Source organism: Capsicum annuum, chromosome 11 (assembly GCF_002878395.1).
Source record: "Capsicum annuum cultivar UCD-10X-F1 chromosome 11, UCD10Xv1.1, whole genome shotgun sequence".
NCBI classification, from domain to species: domain Eukaryota; kingdom Viridiplantae; phylum Streptophyta; class Magnoliopsida; order Solanales; family Solanaceae; genus Capsicum; species Capsicum annuum.
The window spans coordinates 85,696,470-85,719,409 of NC_061121.1; the positions used below are offsets into that span (position 1 = coordinate 85,696,470).

The following is a 22,940-nucleotide window of genomic DNA, read 5'->3' on the forward strand; positions in this document are numbered from 1 at the left end:
ATTATGTTATCAGTTCTGTGTTTACCTTGGAATGGTGTGCGGATGACTGAGATCCTTTGCAGAAAACTCGAGTTCCTGATATCGAACCAGTTCCAATCTAAAACACCATAGTACTCATCGAGTCCCACAATACCATCTCTCAAATAATAGCTCCCAACGTGTGTCCACAGTGTCCGATCGTAGTCAAATTCAGTTGCCAGTCCAAGAAAGAAATTGAAATACCTGTTGTCGTCGTTCACATTGGTGCCTCTTTGATCCACTCCAAACTCACTCACAAACAATGGGTAGCCTTGTTCTAACACAGGGGCTCCTTTGCTCATCATTTCATTCAACACTTCTCCGCATGCTTGGTTTGCGTTGTCTTCTGACCAAGTGCCTCCATCCTTGAAACCATATTGATGAATCTCAAAAACTAGCTTGCCATTGAATGTCAAGTTCGTCGGTCTTTTGTGCAAGAAAGAGAGATCCTTGTCGAAACTTAGGCCAAATAGAATGATAAAAACATCAGAGTTAGCTGCATGCACTGCTTCAGCTCCTTTCTGCATGTACCTAAGCTCAACAACAACTACCTTTTAGTAAGTACTGCGGTAAACTAAGGCAGATCTTAACTCAATGGGTGCAGAGTATAACTATATTCACTATTTTTTGTGACGATGGATTCGAACTTAGCATATTTTTCTAAAAGAAATTCCTCTACATGTATGCAGTGACAAAAGCATGTGTGCATCTGTATCTGCTCCATGCGAGTTGCAACATATATCCCCCATCCCCCAGCACACACACACTAGGGAATAATTGGCAAAGAAGAACTTATGCAAAACTATTTTGCCAAATATCCACTTAATTTCTTTTTGATTTGTTTTTTAGGTTTAGGGTGTAAAAAGTGGAAAAAGTGGGGCCCACACGTTGGCCAAGGGACCAATTCATCATTTATACAATTTTACAAATTTAATATAATACACCTAACCCCCTCCACTTATTCCAATATCCAAAAAAAAAAAAACCTCTCTCTCATCTTCAATTCCCAACTCCCGCTTTCAAACAACTTCTCCCAAAAACGTCATTTTCGTACGTTCTTCGTCTGCAGCTGCTAAGGGGGCGTTGTTGCTTCGCAAGGTTAGTTAAAATCGAGTTTCAATCATTTCTAGATCCATTTAAATGGTTTTTCTTTATGCAAATCGCTTGGTAGTGATGTAGGATTTTTTTTTTCGAATTTGGTGTTTTGATTTAATCGTGTTTTTTTTAGCAACGAAGTGTTGAATGGTGGTATAATTGTTGTTTGAAGAGTTATTTTGGCATTTTGATTTGAACAGCGTCCTGTTTCTGTCCGTAGACCCACGGTCTATTCGTAGACCCGTGGTCTATGAAATGAGAATGCCCTAGAAATATTTCAATTTTCAGACGTATGAAATTCTTTTAAAACATGATTGCTGAAATAGTGAAAAATGAAATATTAATAGCTAATTAGTTTGATTAGGTGCACTAGTTTGATTTTTAGCAATTGTTGTGTTTTGATATTTTGCATGTTCGATTTTGGTTCAATTATTGTATGTTTGTGTAGTGAACTGTTTAATGGTGGGGTGTTTGTTAATTTTTTTTTTTTTAGGGGGGGTTCATTTGATCATTGATTTATTTCTATTGATAGACTTATGGTCTATGAACTAAAAATGGGAGATTTATTCTTTAGGTGTAGACCGTGTTGAAAATAGGTAGAAAAAATGTTATTCTTAAATAGAAAGATGATACCGCTGGTAGTAATAGAAAAAGAAGAGTTGTGGCAGTTGAAAAAGTGTCAAAAAGAAAGAAAATTGAAGAGTCGGTGTCCGAATCAGATTCGGAGTTAAAGGAGATAAGCGACTACGTCGATTCTAGTGAAAATGTTGCCAAGCGAAGTGTCAGTGGTGACAGTGAAGAGTGCGAGGGAAGTGGGAGTAATAGTGATGATGGGGATAATGATTCGTTGTCCGTGTCATATCTTTCAAGGTGCATTTTCGTGGAGCGGTATGACCTTCGAACGATAATTGACGAGGTCAGATCTTTCCCGGCAAAGATATCGGTTAGATCAAGAATGGCTGCTTATCAAGAATTTAAGCAAATTCTTTTCGACTAAGAATTGAAGAAAAGATTCAAGCGGTCCTGTTTTGGACACCTGAGAAACCTGCTGGAATATCTCAAGTTCAATGGGCAGTTGGTCCATTATTTGCTATTGCGATGCGTTACGAACGATAAGATGCGTCATAAGATGTGGTTCTGTATTAACAACAAGCCTGCCTGTTTTGGCTTGAAAGTTTGTTTGATCATGGGGTTGAACTGCTCATCATACCCCAGTGAATCAAAACTGAAGAAGGTGTTAGCAAAGGGGGACAATGTTTGTTTTAAGGTGACAAAAAACAAAAACATCACGACGGCCAACTTGTTACACCTGATCAGAGAGAATAAGTTGAACGAGGACCAGAAGTTCAAGTGTTTTCTATTATGGTTCTTGCACACCATATTGCTTGCGAAAGATTCGACGAAGGTTGTCGACATAAAATTGATTCGAATGGTCGACTCTTTGAGTTTCTTCGAAAAGTATCCGTGGGGGAAAAAGACATTTCAACTGACCATGGACTATCTGAAGAAGAAAAGTAACCTGAAGAAGCAGAAGAAAGTATTTGATGAGAAGCAGAAGGCATCCTATGCTTTATTCAGATTTCCCTGGGCATTCATGGTATCTACCATAAATCCTTTAGTGAGTTTATCGTAGATTATCATTTTATTTATACTATGCCATAGACTCATAGTTATTTTTTTCACTGTTGTACTGCTTACAGATTTAGATCTATGAGGCCATTCCTCATCTTAAAGAATTTGCTGGAAAATCAATGGATGAGCCCTTACCCATCCCCCGCATCCTCAGATGGCACACTTCAAAAAGCGATAAGATAATTGAAGGCGACCCATTCAAGTATAAAGAAAAAGTTACCGAGGTATGAACTTATTTTCTATAATGCAATAATAGTACTGTTTTATCGAATGTTATGTAATTGTTAATTGATATTTGGTAGAACGTGCACCCGTACATCATCCCTACTGTTCATGAGACGAAGATGGATTACATGATTATGTTTGAGCCATATACGAACGAGGTGAAGAATAACGTCCTCGATGGCTTGAAGAAAGAGTTAGAAGGGGTGACTGTCCTCACTTCAAATGAGGACAGTGATGATGAAGAAGATTTGAGTGGTAACCCCGTTGGAGTACGCGTTGGTGATGATGATTCTCCGAGTACCTCCAAAGATGCAGCGGGAACCTCATCCCCCGGGGATCTTCATAAGCGTGTGGTTGCGCTCGAGGAAGCGGTGTTGGATATTGTTGCCTATATCAAAGAGAAAAGAATGAAGAAAAATGAAAATGATGAGTAACAACATCAGCGAGGTAACTTCATTCATTAATTGATGTTTTTAATGAATATTCAGCTTTAAATATCAGTAACACTTTGTAATATTATGAAATAGTGCATGTGCATGAATCGGAGAGGAATAAAGAAGGAGAAAAAAAGAGCAAAATGGATTAGTTGGCCGCTATTGTGGCAGAAGAGGAAAAAGAAGAAGAAAAGAAGGATGGTGAAAAAGATAAGAGCCAAGAAGAAGGTGGAAAAGTAGCAGCAGCAGCAGTAAAAGAAGAAGAAGAAGAAGCGGCAACAGATGAACAAGGAGGCGCGGAAAAAGGAAAAACTGTTGAAGAAGAAGCTGACAAAGAAGAAGCTAAGCAAGAAACAGAAGGTGAACGAAAAAAAGAAGCTGAGGAAGAAACAGTTGCTGCAGGTGAAGTAAGAAAAGAAGGTGTGGAAGAAAAGGAAACTGAAGAAGCATCAGCTGATGCACATGCTGAAAAAAAAGGAGAAGAAGGTGAGAATGAAGAAGCAGCTGCAATTGTTGAGAAAAAAGAAGTTGAAGCTGTCCAAACAGATGTGGTCATGGACATTGTTGATAAATCAATAGTAACACTTGTGTTGATGAGGAACTTAGGAAAAGAGACATTTAAATGCCAAGATGTTTAATTTGTTGTTAAATGATTTGTTAGGATATGATAATTTTTTTTATTTCACAAATATGAAGTTTGAAGGATCTGGTGGTAGGATATGACAATTATTCTTTTATTTTATGAAACTTGTTATGATTCTGAGCTGAATCTGTTTCTATCAAACTGATTTGTGACATGAAATTTGAATATGCAGGGTGTGGTCATAATTGGTACATTGTATGCTTGATATCATAGAATGCATACTTAATATACCATATACCGTATGCATAGTCTATCATTACCCTGCTGGTCGAATTTAAGTTGACGTGTTGTTTAATCGACTATGGCTCTATCAAAAATAGTATTTAACATTATACAAAAGTAGAACTATTATTATTTATTCAATATCACTACATCCATGTTACACTTTTCCAAAGAACGAATAATAGTATTATAGCACATAACATCATTTTTAGGACATTCTCTCTTTCTTCGGCCAAAATCAATTTTTATTTTAGTTGATCCCTCTCTATTTGGGTGTCATGTAGCAATAGTTTAAAGTGATCCCTCTGTTCTTCGGCTTCTTTGAAAAAAGTCATGAGAAAATCTTTATTTTCTTCGCATTGTTGGAGCCTTTGTAGTAGATTAAATTTTGTCAAGCCTTGAAAATTTGATGTCTCGAGTCCCGGAATAAACGTTGATGGACTGGATGGAGGTGATAGCTCATCCAGCCATTTGAAAAATGAGCATGCGCCATTATCCTAGGAAAATTAATAATTACATAACCATTAACTTAACTTTTTTTAAAAAACACGCACACCTCACCTTTGCAATTGCATAATTATAAAATTTGCGACCTAGATTTGAATCCGTGCGTGACGTCCTTAAGATAGCCGCATTCCCACAATGACAAATTAGAGTATTTTTAGAATTGGATGATTGAGATGCTTGCGACATTGTAGAATTTTTAAAAACAAAATAAAGTTGATGAAATAAAATAAAGAAGGATGTACACCTTATATATGAAGTAAAAACAAAGTGTTTACACTGATGACTTACAAAAGTAGCCATTTTTTACCATTGGAAAAGTAATTTTTCTCTTTTGAACTGGTGGTGACAATAGACTGTCGTAGATCATGACTTATGTCAGCCATCGATTTGTATAGTTTACCATAGACTTACACCTTTATTAGTGCATCGACTGATATCTTGATTATGCATAGACTACCGTGATCTATATACACATTTCTAGACCATCACGTGGAGGTAGTTAAAAAATAAATAATTAAATTAAAAAAAATTAAATAGATAATAGTAACATGTTTTGGGGCTGGTGGAAGAAAATAATTAAATATAATATGATTTAAATGGATAATCACATGTTTTGGGGCCGGTGGAAGAAAATAATTATATTAAAAATGATTTAAATAGATGATCTTGGACTGGTGATGACACTTAATAGACCATCGTAGATAATGAACTATGTCATCCATCATCAGTATAGTGTATCGTAGACTTACACGTTTATTATCGCATCTACTGATATCATGATTAGGCGTAGACCACGATGATCTATGTACAAGGTTATAGACCATCATTTGGATGTAGTTAAAAAATGATTAAATAAATTATAAATAAATGTGGTGTGAATTTCTACCCATGTGAAGGAGTGTAAACAAGTCACATAATCATATTAGAGCTTAGACAAATTAGGGAGGGTGAATTAAGAAGTGTATGGATGGGTAGTGGTTGAATGCTCAACATCATAAGAGTAATGTTTAAACAAAGCATAAGTATGTATATATGATATGTATTGTATTTGATGCCTACATATTCCACATATTTCTTTCATCATCACCCCTAAATCAAAAGAGTGTGTGCAATTGATAGTGGTAAAACATTTATCATCCTCAATACATACTTGTGCTTTGAGAAACATTACTCTTACGATATTGAGCATTCAACCACTACCCATCCACACACTTCTTAATTCACCCTCCCTAGTTTGTCTAAGCTCTAATATGATTATGTGACTTGTTTACACTCCTTAGCATGTATAGAAATCCACACAATATTTATTTATAATTTATTTAATCATTTTTTAACTACATCCAAGTGATGGTCTATAACTTTGTACATAGATCACCATGGTCGACGCATAATAATGATATCCGTCGATGCAATAATAAACGTGAAAGTCTACGATATACCAGACTGATCGATGGAGGACATAGTGCATGATATACGACGGTCTATTAAGTGTCACCACCAGTCCAACATCATCTATTTAAAGCCTTTTTAATTAAATTATTTTCTTCCACCAGCTACAAAACATGTGATTATCCATTTAAATATATTATATTTAATTATTTTCTTCCACCAGCCCAAAATATATGTTACTAGTATTTATTTTTATTTTTTTTAATTTAATAATTGTCTTTCATAATTCCCAAAACGTGTGATTATCTATTTAAATTATTTTTAATTTAATTATTTTCTTCCACCAGCCACATACATGTGATAATCTATTTAAATCTTTTAAAATTAAATTATTTTTTAAAAATCTGTTATTATTTATTTTAATTTACCCAATGATCCATCGATTCATATAGTCTACGATCGACTAATATGTACAGTCGACGAAATGCTTTGTATAAAATCTAAACATTAGATTTTACTCTTCAGAAAATTAGTCAAGCCACAATACTGTAACTTGAAAAGGTAGACATATTTGATTCGAGTTTTCAAACAAGGGATCAGAACAAAGATGTCAAATACACAATGTTAAAAGAAACTGAAACATAGCTGTATTAAAATTATTCATTGCATTACATAATAAAATTTACATCAAAAAGGAAAAAATGGAGGAAAGTTTCTTCTAACAAGATCCTACAAAGAAAGCTTCTTCAGCAATGAACAAATCAAAAAAATTTAAAAACATATACTAAAATAAAACATTTAAACTAAATTATTGGGATGGTGGGGGGGGGGGTAATGTAGTCAGGGCCTTCCATTACGAGCCTTTCTAGAATTGCTCTCAAGAAACAAGCAATTCGACGGAGCTCCCGCTCCAGGTAGATGCAGTCTTGACCCAGCCCGTAGAAAAGTCGGTCCAAATCATTCCTTAGGAGGAGAAGGTCGTAGTGCCTCAGAGGAACACGTCTGATGGAGCGCAGGGGTATCCTTCTTGGAGGCATTTTTTTGATTTGTGTGTAGAAGAAGAAGAAGAAGAAGAAGAGATAATTTCTGATATTTTTGGTTTAGGGAAACTGAAGGGTTGCGTAGAAAAAGGACCTGTACTTATAGACCTGTAGATTGCGTCCGTTCATATATCCACCCAATGGTAGGTCGATGTGTATGACAAGAGAAAATATTTTGTATGCGTATATCAGCTGTTTTCCTCATGAAGAGACATTTTGTATAGCTTTTTAATAAATGGGAATGGGAAACAAGGGAAATAATGATTTATTCCATCGATTGGAGAGATAAGCTGGGAAAATGACCAACATAACGTGTTAGATCAGTAATAATATAATCAATACATAATATTTTATAGACCATATATTATATATACCATAGACTATAGATAGTCTATCGTAGACAAAGCTTTAGGTCGATAATAACTAAACGTTAAAATCTACAAAAATGCACATTCATCCCCCAAAACACTAGCTTTACAACTGAAGCTAAAAAAAAGCCTATTTATGGTTTGATGCCCATTCTACACGTGGTTCTTTTGTGTCCGGATTTCTCGCATATTGAACACCTATTCCTTCTTTTGGACTTGAATGTCTCACCAACGCCCTTAGTGCGTTTAACTTTCTTCCTTCCGAGTTTGGGATCGAACGGGGGTGGAGAAATTTTGGTGTCTATCAATTCCTGTGGCACAGTCCATTCAGCTTCCGGTTGGACCACGTTAATTGCTTCTGAGTATGCGAGGAGGTAACTTTCATCTTTATAAATTGGCGAAGAGTAGTCGTAGATGGAGTTACCATAATCTTCGCCATCGTCGTACTTTGCTCGCAAAGCTGCCATCACATGTTCACACGATATTTTCACCAATTTAAATTTCTGACAAGAACAACTCCTCTCCAAGAGATTGACCTTGGCAGTAACGTCATTGGCAAACACCGTATACTCGTCGAGAACCCCATTTGGATTACCCACATACAAGGAATCGCTCGCACTCTTATTATTCCTTAGGATCCTTTCCGCAGAAGGCATAAATATGTTCTCTTCACCATCGATAAATGCATGCCGCTCCCTAAACTTTTCACCAATTTTTTTAGCAATTGAATTGAATATGTACGACATGGGGTACTCCCGTTCATACATCAAAATCGAGTTAAGCGACTCGGCGATGTTTGTGGTCATCACGTCGTACCTATTTCTCAAAAACTGTGCTCTACTCTATTTTTCAAAACCAAGCACATTTTCAAGGACATGAGCTGCCTCGGGGCATTTACTCTTCAATTCCACAAAATTATCGCTAAATTCATCAAAGGAATAAGACTTTGCCACGGCGTAGAATAAATAAAGATGTTCTCTGTAGTGTTGATTTACGTGAAAATTTTCAGCGAGGTGCCTCATGCAAAGTCCGTGATGTGCACGACTATATACACGAGAGAAGGCATTGGCGATGCTAATATGCTTGTCGGAGATGACGCATAGATCTGGTTCATCTTCTATGATAGACTTCAGCTTCTGGAAGAAGGTCCAAGAAGCATCGTTCTCTTTATCGACGACACAAAAGGCAATCAGAAATATATAATTTTCGGTGTCCTGTGCAACGGCGCTCAGCAGAACGCCCCCGTACTTGCCATACAAATGTATGCCATTGACGACAATTACCTTTCTCATGTGGGCATATCCTCGTATGCAAGCTCCGAATGCTAAGAAGTAGTAAACAAACGATCCATCCATCCGTTTTACCATGATAGAGTAAGAAGACCAGGGATTCAATAACTCCACCATGTGGGAAAAAGCTGACAAGCAAGCATATCCGTGCTCCGGTATCCCGCGAATGATGTTCTTTGCAATTACACTTCCTTTCTAACACATTCAATAGCTTGCGTTGCAACGCAACTCCTTAAATACAATTCTTTGAATTTCTCTTATGCTTGGACCCTTACCATCCCAAAAATGATTTACGCATACTGAAGCAATCAATTCGGATGAGACTTTTTTTTGCCTGCGTGTGGCGTTTTCAACGCCGTACGTGTGCATCCCGACATACTTGTATATGCGAAATCTGTCTGAGGTGTCGTACTTATTTGCCCGCAACAACCAGCCACAACCACGAGATAAGCATTGCGCCTTCATCAATTTCGTGCAACTCTTCTCCATATAAAAATCAAAAGATTGCCTCGCCGCTGCTGCATCTAGTTGCATTTTCAGCTCTTTTTTATCGGCAAATGTTTGACCACAACAGAAATTGGTTTCGTCGGTGAAGGAATGTCCTTTTTGTGATTTTGTTTCACGGTCTTTTTTATTATCTTGCGAGTCCGATGAAAAGTCTTCCATATGCATAGAATAATATTCCATATTAATTGTATCATCGATATCATTCTCATAATTATTCAAATCGTCATCGATCAAATCATCGTCGACTGTCGGGCGCCGCGGTGGGGATGCTGATAAATTCAGCGATCCTTCAAAGGACCTCTCAACCACATTTATTCTCAAAATTGTCCTAAAGCCATCTACATCAACATCCATTAAGTACGTCAGCACACGTACATCGCTATTTATGATCGTAGGATTCACCTTTTTCCTCGAATGCATTACATAACTAATCACCACGTCGCTCGACGCGCAATCTAGATCCCTGCTCTGCATTACACTTGCAACAAATTCGTCGTACGAACTGTTGCTGCGAACAGGAATGAGAATTGTCACCTTGATAAATGATCTCCATCTCCAATATTTCGAAGTCTTCACCCATTCTCCCATGAAATCACCAAAAACTAGAACAAATTCTGCAATAGACATCCTAGAATTAAGCTTCGGTCGATGGTAGATTATGCTTATAGTCTATGTCGTGTTGTATGCACGGTCGATGACTAGCGAGGACGGGTCGATGACTGCACAAATTTCCGTACAAATACTTGAAATTGAAAATATTGCTTGTAATCAATGATTTTTGGGTTTATGGAATAAATAAATGAACTTGGAGTCGCCTGAGCTACTGTAATGCACTTTCTAAAATGGTTTTGAGTAATGTGAGCGATTTAAAGCTTTTAACAATGGTGGAAAGTGTGTTTGAGAAGATAGAAAACAAATAGGGTAACAATGGATGCAATGGACAAGCTTATGATGTTTGTGGACTAATTTACAGCTGATCGCTAGAAAATAACGTCGAAAAAGTGGCCGGAATCGGAGCTTTTTGATGGAAAAAATAACCACTTTCTATTTTTAGCTTTTGAAATTATTTTTTTAATATTTTTGGAAACCTAGCTATTATTTTTATATATATATAGTGGTGGATGATGGAATGGGTTGAAGTGTATTATTAGAAACTTGTGGGTGAATTTATTAAGTTGAAAGTATTGAGTTAAAGTGAATTATTATAAAGGTTGGGGCTGAAATTATTAAGTTGGAAAAGTTGGTGGTGAGGTGAAATTAAGTGGGTATTTGACAAAAGATTTAAAACTTGTGGGTATTTGATAAAATACTTTGGATAAAGAGTCTTTTTGGCATAAAAGCCCCACACACTATGCTGGGAGAGCTTATTGATGACTCAAAAGACTCTTTGGTCTAGTGGAGTGTAGAAATTGTTTTGCGGGCTAAAGTTAGAATTTGTGATAGAGCCATGGGAAATCAGAGTTCAAATTGTAGTAGAATTAAAAAACAACAGGATGTCTTCCCATGTATATGTACTAGATACCGAAAGGCCGTGCAATATATATTATTTTTTTGTATCAATTTATCTGACATAAATAAAATTTAAATAATTAATTATATTTTTAATATACCTTTAGATATTTTAAATTGTTAATTATTGTAATATAATACTTTTTGGGCATTGTGATTTACTATTTTAAGTTGTTAGCTATTGTACTTAATAATACTATCCTTGTCCAAATTTTTGTAATATTGATAGTCAATTATATTTTTAAATTAATTTAAGTTTTTAATTATTATGATTTATAATATTTTTCTTCTATTCCAATTTAAGTGACACATATAGTTTCAACAGTCAACCAAATATCACAGTTGAAGTAGTGAAATAAACATGTCTTAAATTACTCATAATAACTTATTAGAAGTAATATAGCAAAATAACCATAAAAAATAATTGTGAATTTTTTTTTTATGGGTTGCATATAAGATGTCAAGTTAATTTAAAATATCGATAGTTAATTTATCATTTTTTTTATCTATTTTATCTTTTTTATTAAATATTATTAATTTTTTTAATATTTAAATGACTTGACTAATTAATTAGGAGTGAAATAATAAAATTATTATTAAAGCAGCTGAAGAAAATATGTCATAAATGTTTATTTATGTTTTATTAAATATTATTAATTTCTTAATATGTAAATAATATATAATAAGGTGAACGAAACAACAACAAACAAAACCCCGCCGTTGCTATTTCCTTTTCTCTTTCACCATCTTTCCCATTTTTCAAAGGAAAAAGGGTTAAAAATATTCCTTTACTTCAAAAAATTAACCAACTTTACCCTCAGCCATACTTTGAGGTCATATTTACTCCTGTCGTTAAAAAAATTATCAAAAATACCCCTTTTTTTAACACCTTTTCCACTATGGCAAAATCATAGCCACATGACATGACATTTGGAGTGAGATCTTTTTTTAATTTTTAATTTTTTTTCTTTAAGTTTTGTTAATTATTTAAAGTTTTAAAAATAATTAAGTTTTTTAAAAAAGAATTCCTTTAATGAATCCATGGCTTAATGAATTCCTTTAAGTTTATAAATTTTGGATGCCGCGTAGAATTGAGCTAATCTGCTTTTCGAACTGATAAGAATTGTTCCATTTGTATTTGTCATTACTGAAATTACACGTGAAAAAAAAAAATATGTTGGAAAAAATTAATATTTTCTGAAAAATTAATAAACTTAAAGGAAAAAAATTATTAATTTTTCCACGTGAAATTTTTATATTTCAATTTTGGTAAGTATTTAAGTCATGAATTCTTTTCATGCATTTATAAACTTATATAGTTTTGTCAAGTTTTTTGTTTGCTGTTAACAAAATAATTAAGCCATGAATTCTTTTCCCGCCAAAAATTAATATTTTATAAAAAATTCATAAACTTTAATAATTAACAAAATTTAAAGGAAAAAAATTAAAAATTAAAAAAAAATCTGATGCTGAGATGGCATGCCACATGTCATCCATTTCACTCCAAATGTCATGCTACATGACTATGATCTTGCCTTGGTGAAAAAAATGTTAAAAAGAGGGGTATTTTTGATAACTTTCTTAACGGGAGGGGTAAATATGACCTCAAAGTATGACTGAGGGTAAAGTTAGCTAATTTTTCGAAGTAGAGGGGTATATTTTACCCTTTTACCCTTTTCAAATCACTCAATTTTCTTAACTATTATAATTTATAATAATTTTTATGTAAGTTTCAAATAATATATATTACTCTCCTTGTCCAAACTTTTGTGGTATTAATAGTCAATTATATTTTAAAAATAATTTAAGTTTTTAATTATTGAGATTCATAATATTTTTTCTATAATTTCAATTTATGTGACACTGATATAATTTCGATAGTCAAGCATTTATATTGCATCTTTTAAATTTTTTAAGTTGTTAATTATGTGATTTATAATATTTTTATATTTTTTTTAAAAAAATATAACAGATTAATTTTTTTAGACATTTTAAATTACTAATTATTATAATTTATAATACTTTTCATGTAATTTGCAATTAATATATGTTACTCTCCTTATCTAAATTTTCATGGTACTAATAGTCTATTATATATTTAGAATAATTTAAGTTTTTAATTAATGTGATTTACAATATTTTTTTCTTCCATTCTAAATTAAGTGACACTGATATAATTTCGAAAGTCCATTAAATATTTTATATCTTTTAAATTTTTTAAGTTGTTAAGTATTGTGAATTATAGTATTTCTTACGTATTCATTTGATCTCAATATATGTGATATAAATAAAATCTAGATAATCAATTATATTTTTAATATATCTTTTGTAGATATTTTAAGCTGCTAGCTATTGTAATTTATAATACTTTTTGGCATTTTAATTTACTATTTTAAGCCATTAGCTATTGTAATTTATAATACTCTCACCTTGTTCAAACTTTTGTGGTGTTGATACCCAATTATATTTTAAAAATAATTTAAGCTTTTAAATATTATGATTCATAATATTTTTTCTTCTATTCATATTTAAGTGACAACAATATAATTTTGAGAGTCAACCAAATATTACGATTGAAGTAGCGAAGCAGACATGTCTTAAATGACTCTTAATAACTAATTACAAGTGATATAACAAAATTTCTATCCAAAAATACTTGTGAAAAAAATTTAAATGGATCGCATATAAGATGTCAAGTTAATATAAAATATCAAGAATTAATTTATCATTTTATGTCTATTTTATTTTTCTTATTAAATATTATTATTTTTAATACTTAATGACCTATAATAGTTAATTAGGGTGATATAGTAAAATAACAGTTTAAGCAGCTAAAATAGAAATGTCATAAATGTCTATTTTTATTTTTCTTATTAAATATTATTAATTTTTTAATAATTAAGTGACCTATAATAATTAACTAGGGATGATATACTAAAATCACGAATAAAAGCAGCTGAAACAGACATGTCATAAATGTTTATCTTATTTTTTTTAATTACAAATTATTAATTTTTTAATATGTTAATGACTTATAATAATTAATTAGGAGTGGTATAGAAAAATCAGGGTTTGAAACAGCAGAAGTAGATATGTCACAAATGATTATTTATTTTTTTATTAAATATTATTAATTTTTGAATGTGTAAAAGATTTATAATAATTAATTTAAGATGCTACAGTAAAATTACGTGTTGAAGCAGCTGAAGTAGAGTGTCATAAATAGTTGTTTACTTTTTTATTAAATAATATTAATCTTTTAGCATATAAATAATTTATAATAATTCATTAAGAATAACTGTTATCACAATAAATAACTGTTCATTTAAAGAGATATTTAATTTTTTATATCTTATGTTTAAATATTTTAAATTATTAATTATAATAATTTTTAGTATTTTTTTTTAAAAATAATTGGACCAAAAGCTCTACAAATTTTATAACACACTGGACCAAAAGTTATTTAAATTGTAACTTCAATTCAAAATAAATAATTTATTGTTGTGTTGTGTGTTTCACACATGGCTTCTTTATATCTTTTTTAACAAAGGCTGTTTGGATAGTGTTTCATTTTCCCCCTTTCTATTAGTGTTCAATTTTCATGGTATTGCCACAATTCCAAAGGTATTTCTAGTTCCCCTTGCTGTTCTTTTCTCTTCATCTTCCACTTTTCCTACAAATGTTGTTTTCCAGCAAAGGGGAAAACTAAAATGTGATTTATAATCTTCAGTTTTCCCTTTTCTTCTTTAGATCTTGGACATGCAATACATAGAACCCTTGATTTTTCTTAAAAACCCATTTCCTTTCTTTTTCTCCATTTTGGAATAAGCAACAAACATGGCTTCTTCTTCAAATTTTTCTCGATGGTTCTGATTTTCTTCTTTTACAACTTTTGATACAAAAAAAATCCCCAATTAACTTTTTCTCGATTTTGCTGAATTCAGGAGGCGGATCGGTATCAAGTATTCTGTTAATGATTCCAGAGCTTCTTATGAACTTCGACATTTAGGTCGTTTGATTTGTAGTTTACCGAGGTCTACAACCATGGTGTATGTGTTGTCTCCTTGATTTTGCTAATTTGAGTCAAGGATGTAGGGTTTAAGCGTCAACATCTCCTTCACTCTATTTTTTGTTGTCGGCGCTGAATCTCGAAATGGAGGTTTTTGTGGTGGCTGAAATTGTTGTGAAATGACAGAATTGCCATTTAGAATGAGAATTTTGTGGATGGCCAAAATGTGTGAAATGACAGAATTGCCTTCCGGCCAAGCTGGCAGGACAACCGTCTCCTGCCTGCGTTGAGCCGCTTGGACAGCAACCTTTAATTTATGTAACATAAATATTGTAGATAATTAATTATTAAAATAATTTAAATTTTTAATTATTGTAATTTATAATATTTTTTTTATTATAATTTAAGTGACACTGATATAAGTTCGAGCGTCAATCGAATATTTTTTATATTTTATATTTTTAAGTTGTTAAATATGTGATTTATAATACTTTTAACATAATTTTTCAATAAGTTATGCCCTCCTCTGTTACATAGTAATTTATGTGCACTAATATAATTTTGATAGTTAAATAAATATTTTATGTTTACATATTATTTTATGTGTATTTTGTCCCTTTTATGAAATTTTATTAATTTTTTAGTACCTATACGATCATAAAAATTAATTAGGGTAATATAATAAACTTACTATTAAAACAATGAAGCAAATATGTCTTAAATAATTTATAACAACTAATTAGAAGTGATAAAATAAAATTATTATAAAAAATAAAAAATTTGAATGGGTCTCATATAAGACATCTAATTAATTTAAAATATCGAGAGTTAATTTATCATTTTATGTTTATTTTATATTTTTATAAACATCGAGAGTTAATTTATTATTTTATGTTTATTTTATATTTTTATTAAATATTATTAATTTGTTAATACTTAAATGACTTATAATAATTAATTAGGAATAATATAGTAAAATTATGATTAAACATCAAGAGTTAACTTATTATTTTATTTTTATTTTATCTTTTTTTTTTTCAAAATTAACTATAGGTGATATGATAAAATCACGATTGAAACAACGAAGCAGACATGTCTTAAATGACGTATAACAGTGATATAATGAAATTACTATAAAAAAATACTTGTGAAAAAATGTAAATAAGTCTCATATAAGACATCAAGTAAAAATAAAACGTCAACAATTAATTTATCATTTTATATTAAATTTATCATTTTTATTAAATATTATTAATTGCTTTATACTTAGATGACTTATATTGATTAATTAGGGGTGATATAGTAAAATAACGATTGAAATAGCTGAATCAGGTAGAACAAGCAGACATGTCGAAGTGGTGTCTGCTTATACAAAACATCAAGAGTTAATTTATTATTTTATTTCTATTTTATCCTTTTTTAAAATTAACTACGGATGATATGATAAAATCACGATTGAAACAACAAAGGAGATATGTCTTAAATGACTTATAACAGTGATATAATGAAATCACTATAAAAAATACTTGTGAAAAAATTTAAATAGATCTCATATAAGACATCAAGTAGAAATAAAACGTCAACAATTACTTTATCATTTTATATTCAATTTATCATTTTTATTAAATATTATTAATTATTTTACACTTAGATGACTTAAAATGATTAATTAGGGGTGCTATAGTAAAATAACGATTGAAGCAGTTGAGGCAGACAGCACAATCAGACATGTCGAAGAGGTGCCTGCTTATTGCCTTTTATAAGTAAGTAAATCCTTATTGAGAGAGTTATCTCGTACTTATGTTGGTGGACTATGTTGCTCGGACTCTACAAATTTGTTGCCGCAACCGTGTCAAATTCTCCAAAATGTACTACTTTTAAAGTATCTGGCACGCACCTGTCGATATTTTTTTGAAGAAGTCAAGCAACATAATTGGTGGGAGATCGTATATACCTGATGGAATATGCGAACAGGCATATTTAAATTTGACCTTTTTTTTTTTTTTTTTTTAAAAAAAAGAGCATTTGTGAGGAAATGAGTAGTGGGTTTGTGCCTATACCAATCATCAACATTTTGTAAAGGTCCACGAAGTTCATTTCTCAAGCTCATGCCTACTAACATTAGTAGTGGCTGTGAAAGTGGAGGTTGTTAGGTTCAAGATCAAAGTGTGAACGGAAAATAAAGGGAATCAAGTGGAGGAAAAGAATTGATAACACAAAAAAATGAAAAGTGTAATCAAAAGTGGAAAGTTTACTAATTCTCCCACATTGGTGGGAGAAGGGAACATTCAAGTGTTTATATTATGAAATACTTACTCCGCATGGTAAGTGAGGCAAGAACCAGAAGGTGTCTTGTGCCGTCGTCTTCGTCGCTCGACTTCGGCTTCGGAAAATGATCGATCGATAAAATTTAACCTTTTGGATAAAATTTACTTAAACAATCCAAAAAATCAATGAAAAAATGCAACTAGTTTTGTTTGTAATTTTGAAGCTCCATTAACGTGCATACATGCAATGCAGAAACAATTGCAGAATGCGAAATGCTGCTTCGGAAAAGATGCAACCCTTTGACGAAATGACACACTGATTCGAGAAAAGAGGTGTATTTTTGAATGGTTGTAACTGTCCGGTAAAAGGACACACTGATTCGATGAACAGACATAACTGTTCCAGAAGACACATCTTTCCGAATAAACCATTGTATCTTTTCGGAAGTGGCACCTAATGGCTATATAAACCTGCATTTATCCACAGGTTTAGGGACGAAAATTTTTCTGCAATAAAGCACTTCTTGTTTTCTAAAATACTCCGTGTGATCATCTAAACGTTAAGTGAGTTCGATGAATCCAATAATTTGAGTACCACTATTGTTGGATTGAAAGTCATTTTATCCTGGGAGGAAAATTCCATAACCTTGGGTACTTGAGGGGAATTATTTTCTTAAGGACACTCCGTGAATTCGGAGGACTTGGCTTTAACTTTCTGTTTCATCTTATTTATGAAATTATAAGACACTTCTTGGATAAATTATTTTTTATCTTGTGTAGAAGGTGTTGTATAACTTCATATGTGTTCTTGTTTTTAGACTTGAACTTGTGTTAAAATTGTTATGCCTAAATACAGATTCTTATACCCGAAAACATTGAAAATAACATTGGTTACCTCTGTAAGGCCTTGAATCCAAAGGTGGCGGTCAAAGTACTGATCTCCAAAGAATCCATTGCCATCAAATCTGCTGCAACTCTAGCCAGGCTTGCTTATGTGATTGTCTAATATGATCATCACATTGTTTTTTGCCAGGTAGCCACCACTGCCTGTCATATTTCTTATTAGATGAGCAATAGGAGATATTATTGAAATAAATTTTCAGGAAATTTTAACATAATTAAGAGAGGAGAAAAATAATATTTCAATAAAATGATTACTCATACTAGTTGATGAGAAACAAATTTTCTTGGCTACTGATATTTTTATACATTTGAAAATATTTTTAGCTATAAAAAGTTTTGATTTCATATAATCTATATCTATTAATATATTAAAAGTGTGAAGACCCTTAGAAAAGTGATTTAAACTTTTTACCCTTCATTAAAAGACTCTTCTTTAGACAAAACTGTCTTTTCACTATTTTTTAAATTTATTATTTAATTATTTTTATTATATTAACTAGACTTCCTAAAATATATGAGACTCCTAAAATATATGGTAGGAAAATTAATTAATATTTTCCTTTCTAGTAGGCTTCCTAAAATATATGGGACTCCTAAAATATATGGTAGAAAAATTAATTAGTATTTTCCTTTCTATTGTTCAATTAGAAAAATACTCCTAAAATAGAACTCTATTAAGGAAATACTTCTATAAATATGGACATGTAAGTTAAACTAGAGAACAAACCGGTTTGCCTATTGAGAGAATATGATTGATACTCATCTAACTTGATTTGATTGCATGTCTAGATTGGTGGGTGCTTGATTTTCTAACCCTCACCTTCTTCACTGTTTTTGTCAGCATAATAGAATTCAACATGTGTGTGTGTATATATATATATATATATCTTCTTTATTTTCATTCAAAATCATTCTTTAAGATCAAACTTTTTGCTCAGACAAAAATTAGTTGAATCAAAATCGAAACTTTGTGATCACTATTATATTTTTTTTTTATATAGTTTACAGTTCGTAGATGAATCTCAATCGGTTTTGAGAAATTTTTCTGTGTAAAATTTAGATTTAATTGTATTATTTTGATATCACTTTTATCGTATTATTTTGTTGCAATTTACAGGTGATAGATAAATGTTGGTCGGCTTTAAGGAATTTTTTCATGTAAAGGTTAGGTTTAGTTATATTATTTTGATATCTCTATTATCGTATTATTTTGTTATTGTTTACAGGTGGTAGATGAGTGTCAGATGACTTTTGAGAATTTTTGTGTGTGTAAACATTAGATTTAATTATATTATTTTGATGTCTCTATCATTGTATTATTTTTCTGCAATTTACAGATGGTAGATGAATATCGATCGACTTTTGAAAATATTTTTGGTAATGATTGGGTTTAACAAAAAATTCTCGATCCATCTTTACATACTCAAAAAGATGTTAAATTTAATTATTATATGCATCTTTATTATTTAAACAAATATCCTATTTAATATAATATTTGAACTAATTAAAGTGAGGTACACACGCAAAGCGCGTACACTTAAACTAGTTTCTAAATATATGCTAGTAAATATTTTTTCAATTAGAGAAAAATATCAAATGTATAGATCAATACTGAAATTAAATGCGCATCTCTCATACTTCTAACCTTAGCGTTATTTTTAGAATAAAATGAGTAAATTTTATTTGTAAAACCTTTTTGAAAAAGTTTCGATGAGTTGGCTCATCCTTTGGTCACTTGAACACCTACATCACTTTATGAGAATTGAGGTGACACATTTTCTTTAGTCTTTAAATGAACATAGGCGTGAATGATAAGTTGATATACTATTTGTTTGTTTTGGGGGTCAGCATCATGTAATACCACAAACATTTCTAGCTCAATCCAACCCTTAGTACGTACTTGTAATACTTAGAAGATGGAAAATAGCTTGTTTCGGGATTTTTGAATGAGGATTGGACCGCATTTGAACTGGCAAAATAGTAGCTCAACAATATTAAGCCACATCGTGGTGATTATCGCGATGAGCATGTTATCGCATCGCGAAAAAGGCCATTTCGATATTTGTCAATTTTCAGAGGGTCACCGCGGTTGCACCGTGTCGCGGTGAACCCCAAAATAGCAATTGTCATGATCCAGAGAGTCACCGTTATTCCACCGCGTTGTGGTGGGTATCCCGATGAACCACTCACTGCGTCGCGGTGAGACCTTAATCGGCATTTCAGTTGCGGGATTTTAAATCCTAAGGGCAATCTTGTCTTTCATCAAGCCCCCAAATCATGTAGAAAATTAATCTTGAAATTGAGCAAAATATGCTCATTGTTCATTAAATTTCTCTCCATTAAAACCCTAGCTCTCAAATACAATATAAAATCTCAGTAAATCTCGCCATCAATCCTCTCAAATTCATTAACCCAGGTATGTTAGATATTCATCCATGGGTTCCTTTCACCCATGGAGTCCAATATCTGATTTAAATTACAAAATTATGATCTTTTCAAGTTAACTTAATTTTAAATTTTGATTAAACCATGAATTTCCATGAATCTTGTTCTATACCATGTTTTAGCGAAATTGATGTCTATTACTACACTACATATGTTTGAATATTATTGTCCACTGATTTAATTCATGATTTGTGATAATAATGTTGAAGTTGTTCTTTACTATAGGCTTTAAACTAATTCCCATGCTCTATATGCACCATGCATATCAAGTGTTTGATAAAATGCTTACAAGAATGATTATTTAATAAAAACCTTCATGCTATGTCCTCCAAGCTTTAGTGTCGTTTTACGATTATCACTTTTGAGTCTTGGGGGTAATAAATATTCAAAAATCATAGTTGTTTACTTAGTCTTGTCTTAGTATCTGCAGAATAACTTCAGAATACATCATGAGCATTATTAGATCAGTTAGTTAAACTAAAAAATAGTAGTAACTCAGTGTCATTCAGTTGGGAGTAGGATTTAGCACCGAGTGAGTGTAGGGATGGTGGATTCCTCGTCAGATAGGCAGAGTTGCTAGTAGCAGTCCCTATACTCCAGAACTACGTAGCTAGCATAGGATATGAGAAGTCACCCATCAGTATAGGCTTGACTATCTCGCAGGGGTCACCCGTCAGATAGGATTGACAACCTTCATCTTTCGAGACAATACAGTATACCAAACTAGTGGATCCACATAGATAGCGTTAGTACCCATGGCATGATTTTAACACCTTTTCAACTGGGGTTATAGGTTGGACCCCGATTAGCTCAGATTGGGGCATGTCGGTTAGATGATAGCTCCCACAGTCTCAGTTACAATTTCAGTCCAATAATCAGTTCAGACACTCAGTCTCAGTGTTGTTTGACCAAAGCTTATTGATATTATTTATTTCAGTATTTCAGTTTACAAATTTTATTCAGTTTATGTTACATGCTTGGTCATACATCCTCAGTATTTATAGATTTCACATATTCTTAGTAACTCCACATTTCATGCATTCTATTCAATACCTTATGATATACATACATATTTGGACGATTATTTATCCATGTTCATGAAACCATGCATATTAGCCTACCTCATTTAGCATACCAGTACATTCAAAGTACTGATCGCATACTTTTTCTTTTGTGCTATGATGTATCATATCATAGCTTCGAACGCCCAGTTCCTGAATCGCGCTTAGACTTCTCAGGCTCACAGTAGTAGCAGTGGTGAGTCCTCATATTTTAAGGACAGATTATTTTGTTTCATGCTTTTAGTTTAGTAGTTAGTTAGAGTTAGTTGGGGCCTGTCCCATCAACTCATATTTAGTTAAGTTTAGAGGCTTTTGGACATGCCAGAGTTATTCAGTTTATCACTATTTTATCAGATTCAAATAGTTGATTTCTTCATATTCATGTTTCAGTTCTAAATAAAACCTTATGGCTAATCAGTTGTTCTTTCGTATTTATTATATTATTATTCATTGCTCACAACAGGTACCAACTCACGGGTTAGCTTGTGATCTCTCGGGACTGTAAACACCGTGTGACACCCAGGGTGTACTCTCAGGGCGTTACAAACTTGGTATCAGATCCCAAGGTTTTAAAGTGTTCTAGGAAGTTTGAAAGCCACATCAAGTAGAGGCTTGTGCATGGGTGTGTAGCACGCCACACTTTTGGACAAGAGGCTACAAGGCGTTTAGGAAAAGTTTCCCTTCTTTCAGTATATATGTCGTGCGATTGCGCATGAGCTCATGTTAAACTCTCTACCTAATCTAATCTTCCTTCTTTTTGAAGAACATGTCTTCCAAAAAGAACAATGAAAGAAGAGCGAGAAACCATCCAGTACCTCCGCCCATTCAAGCAGATCATCTGGACGAGCATGTCTCTAACGCAGAATTTAGAGCTGCGTTCACCACTCTAGCAAATTCTGTAGTAGCTCAAAATGAATGGCCAACTGTTGTTCAGGCCAACTTAGTGGCTAGTACTGCTGCAACCAGGATTCAGGACTTCACCCAAATGAATCTTCCTTCCTTTACGGGATCCAAGTCTAAAGAGGATCCACAGGAATTCTTAGATATGGTTCAGAAGGTGACAAATATTATGGGGGTGACATCTAGTGAGAGTGTTGAGTTGGCTGCATATCAGTTGAAAGATATAAACCATTCATGGTTTAAGTAGTGGAAAGTAGATAGGGGCGCAGATGCAGGGCCTGTAGAATAGGAAGAGTTTAATACATCATTCTTAGACAGGTTCTTCCCATTGGAGTTTAGGAAGGCTAAGATGTTAGAATTTTTTAACTTGAGGCAACGTAGCATGAGCGTGAAGGAGTATTCCCTCAAGTTTACTCAGTTAGCTAGATATGCTCCTTATGTAGTAGCTGATAACAGGTCCAAGATGAGCAAGTTTAT

General features: G+C 32.6%; 1 long non-coding RNA gene and 1 pseudogene across 1 annotated transcript; one reads left to right on the plus strand and one right to left on the minus strand.

The window, feature by feature from the left end:
* The window catches only part of LOC107846343, a 58,042-nt pseudogene that overhangs the window by 530 nt on the left and 34,572 nt on the right, over positions 1 to 22,940 (minus strand).
* LOC124888472 lies at positions 14,349 to 15,306 on the plus strand. Its single transcript, XR_007046695.1, has 2 exons — positions 14,349 to 14,502; positions 14,823 to 15,306. It is a non-coding gene; the product is annotated as an uncharacterized LOC124888472 (long non-coding RNA).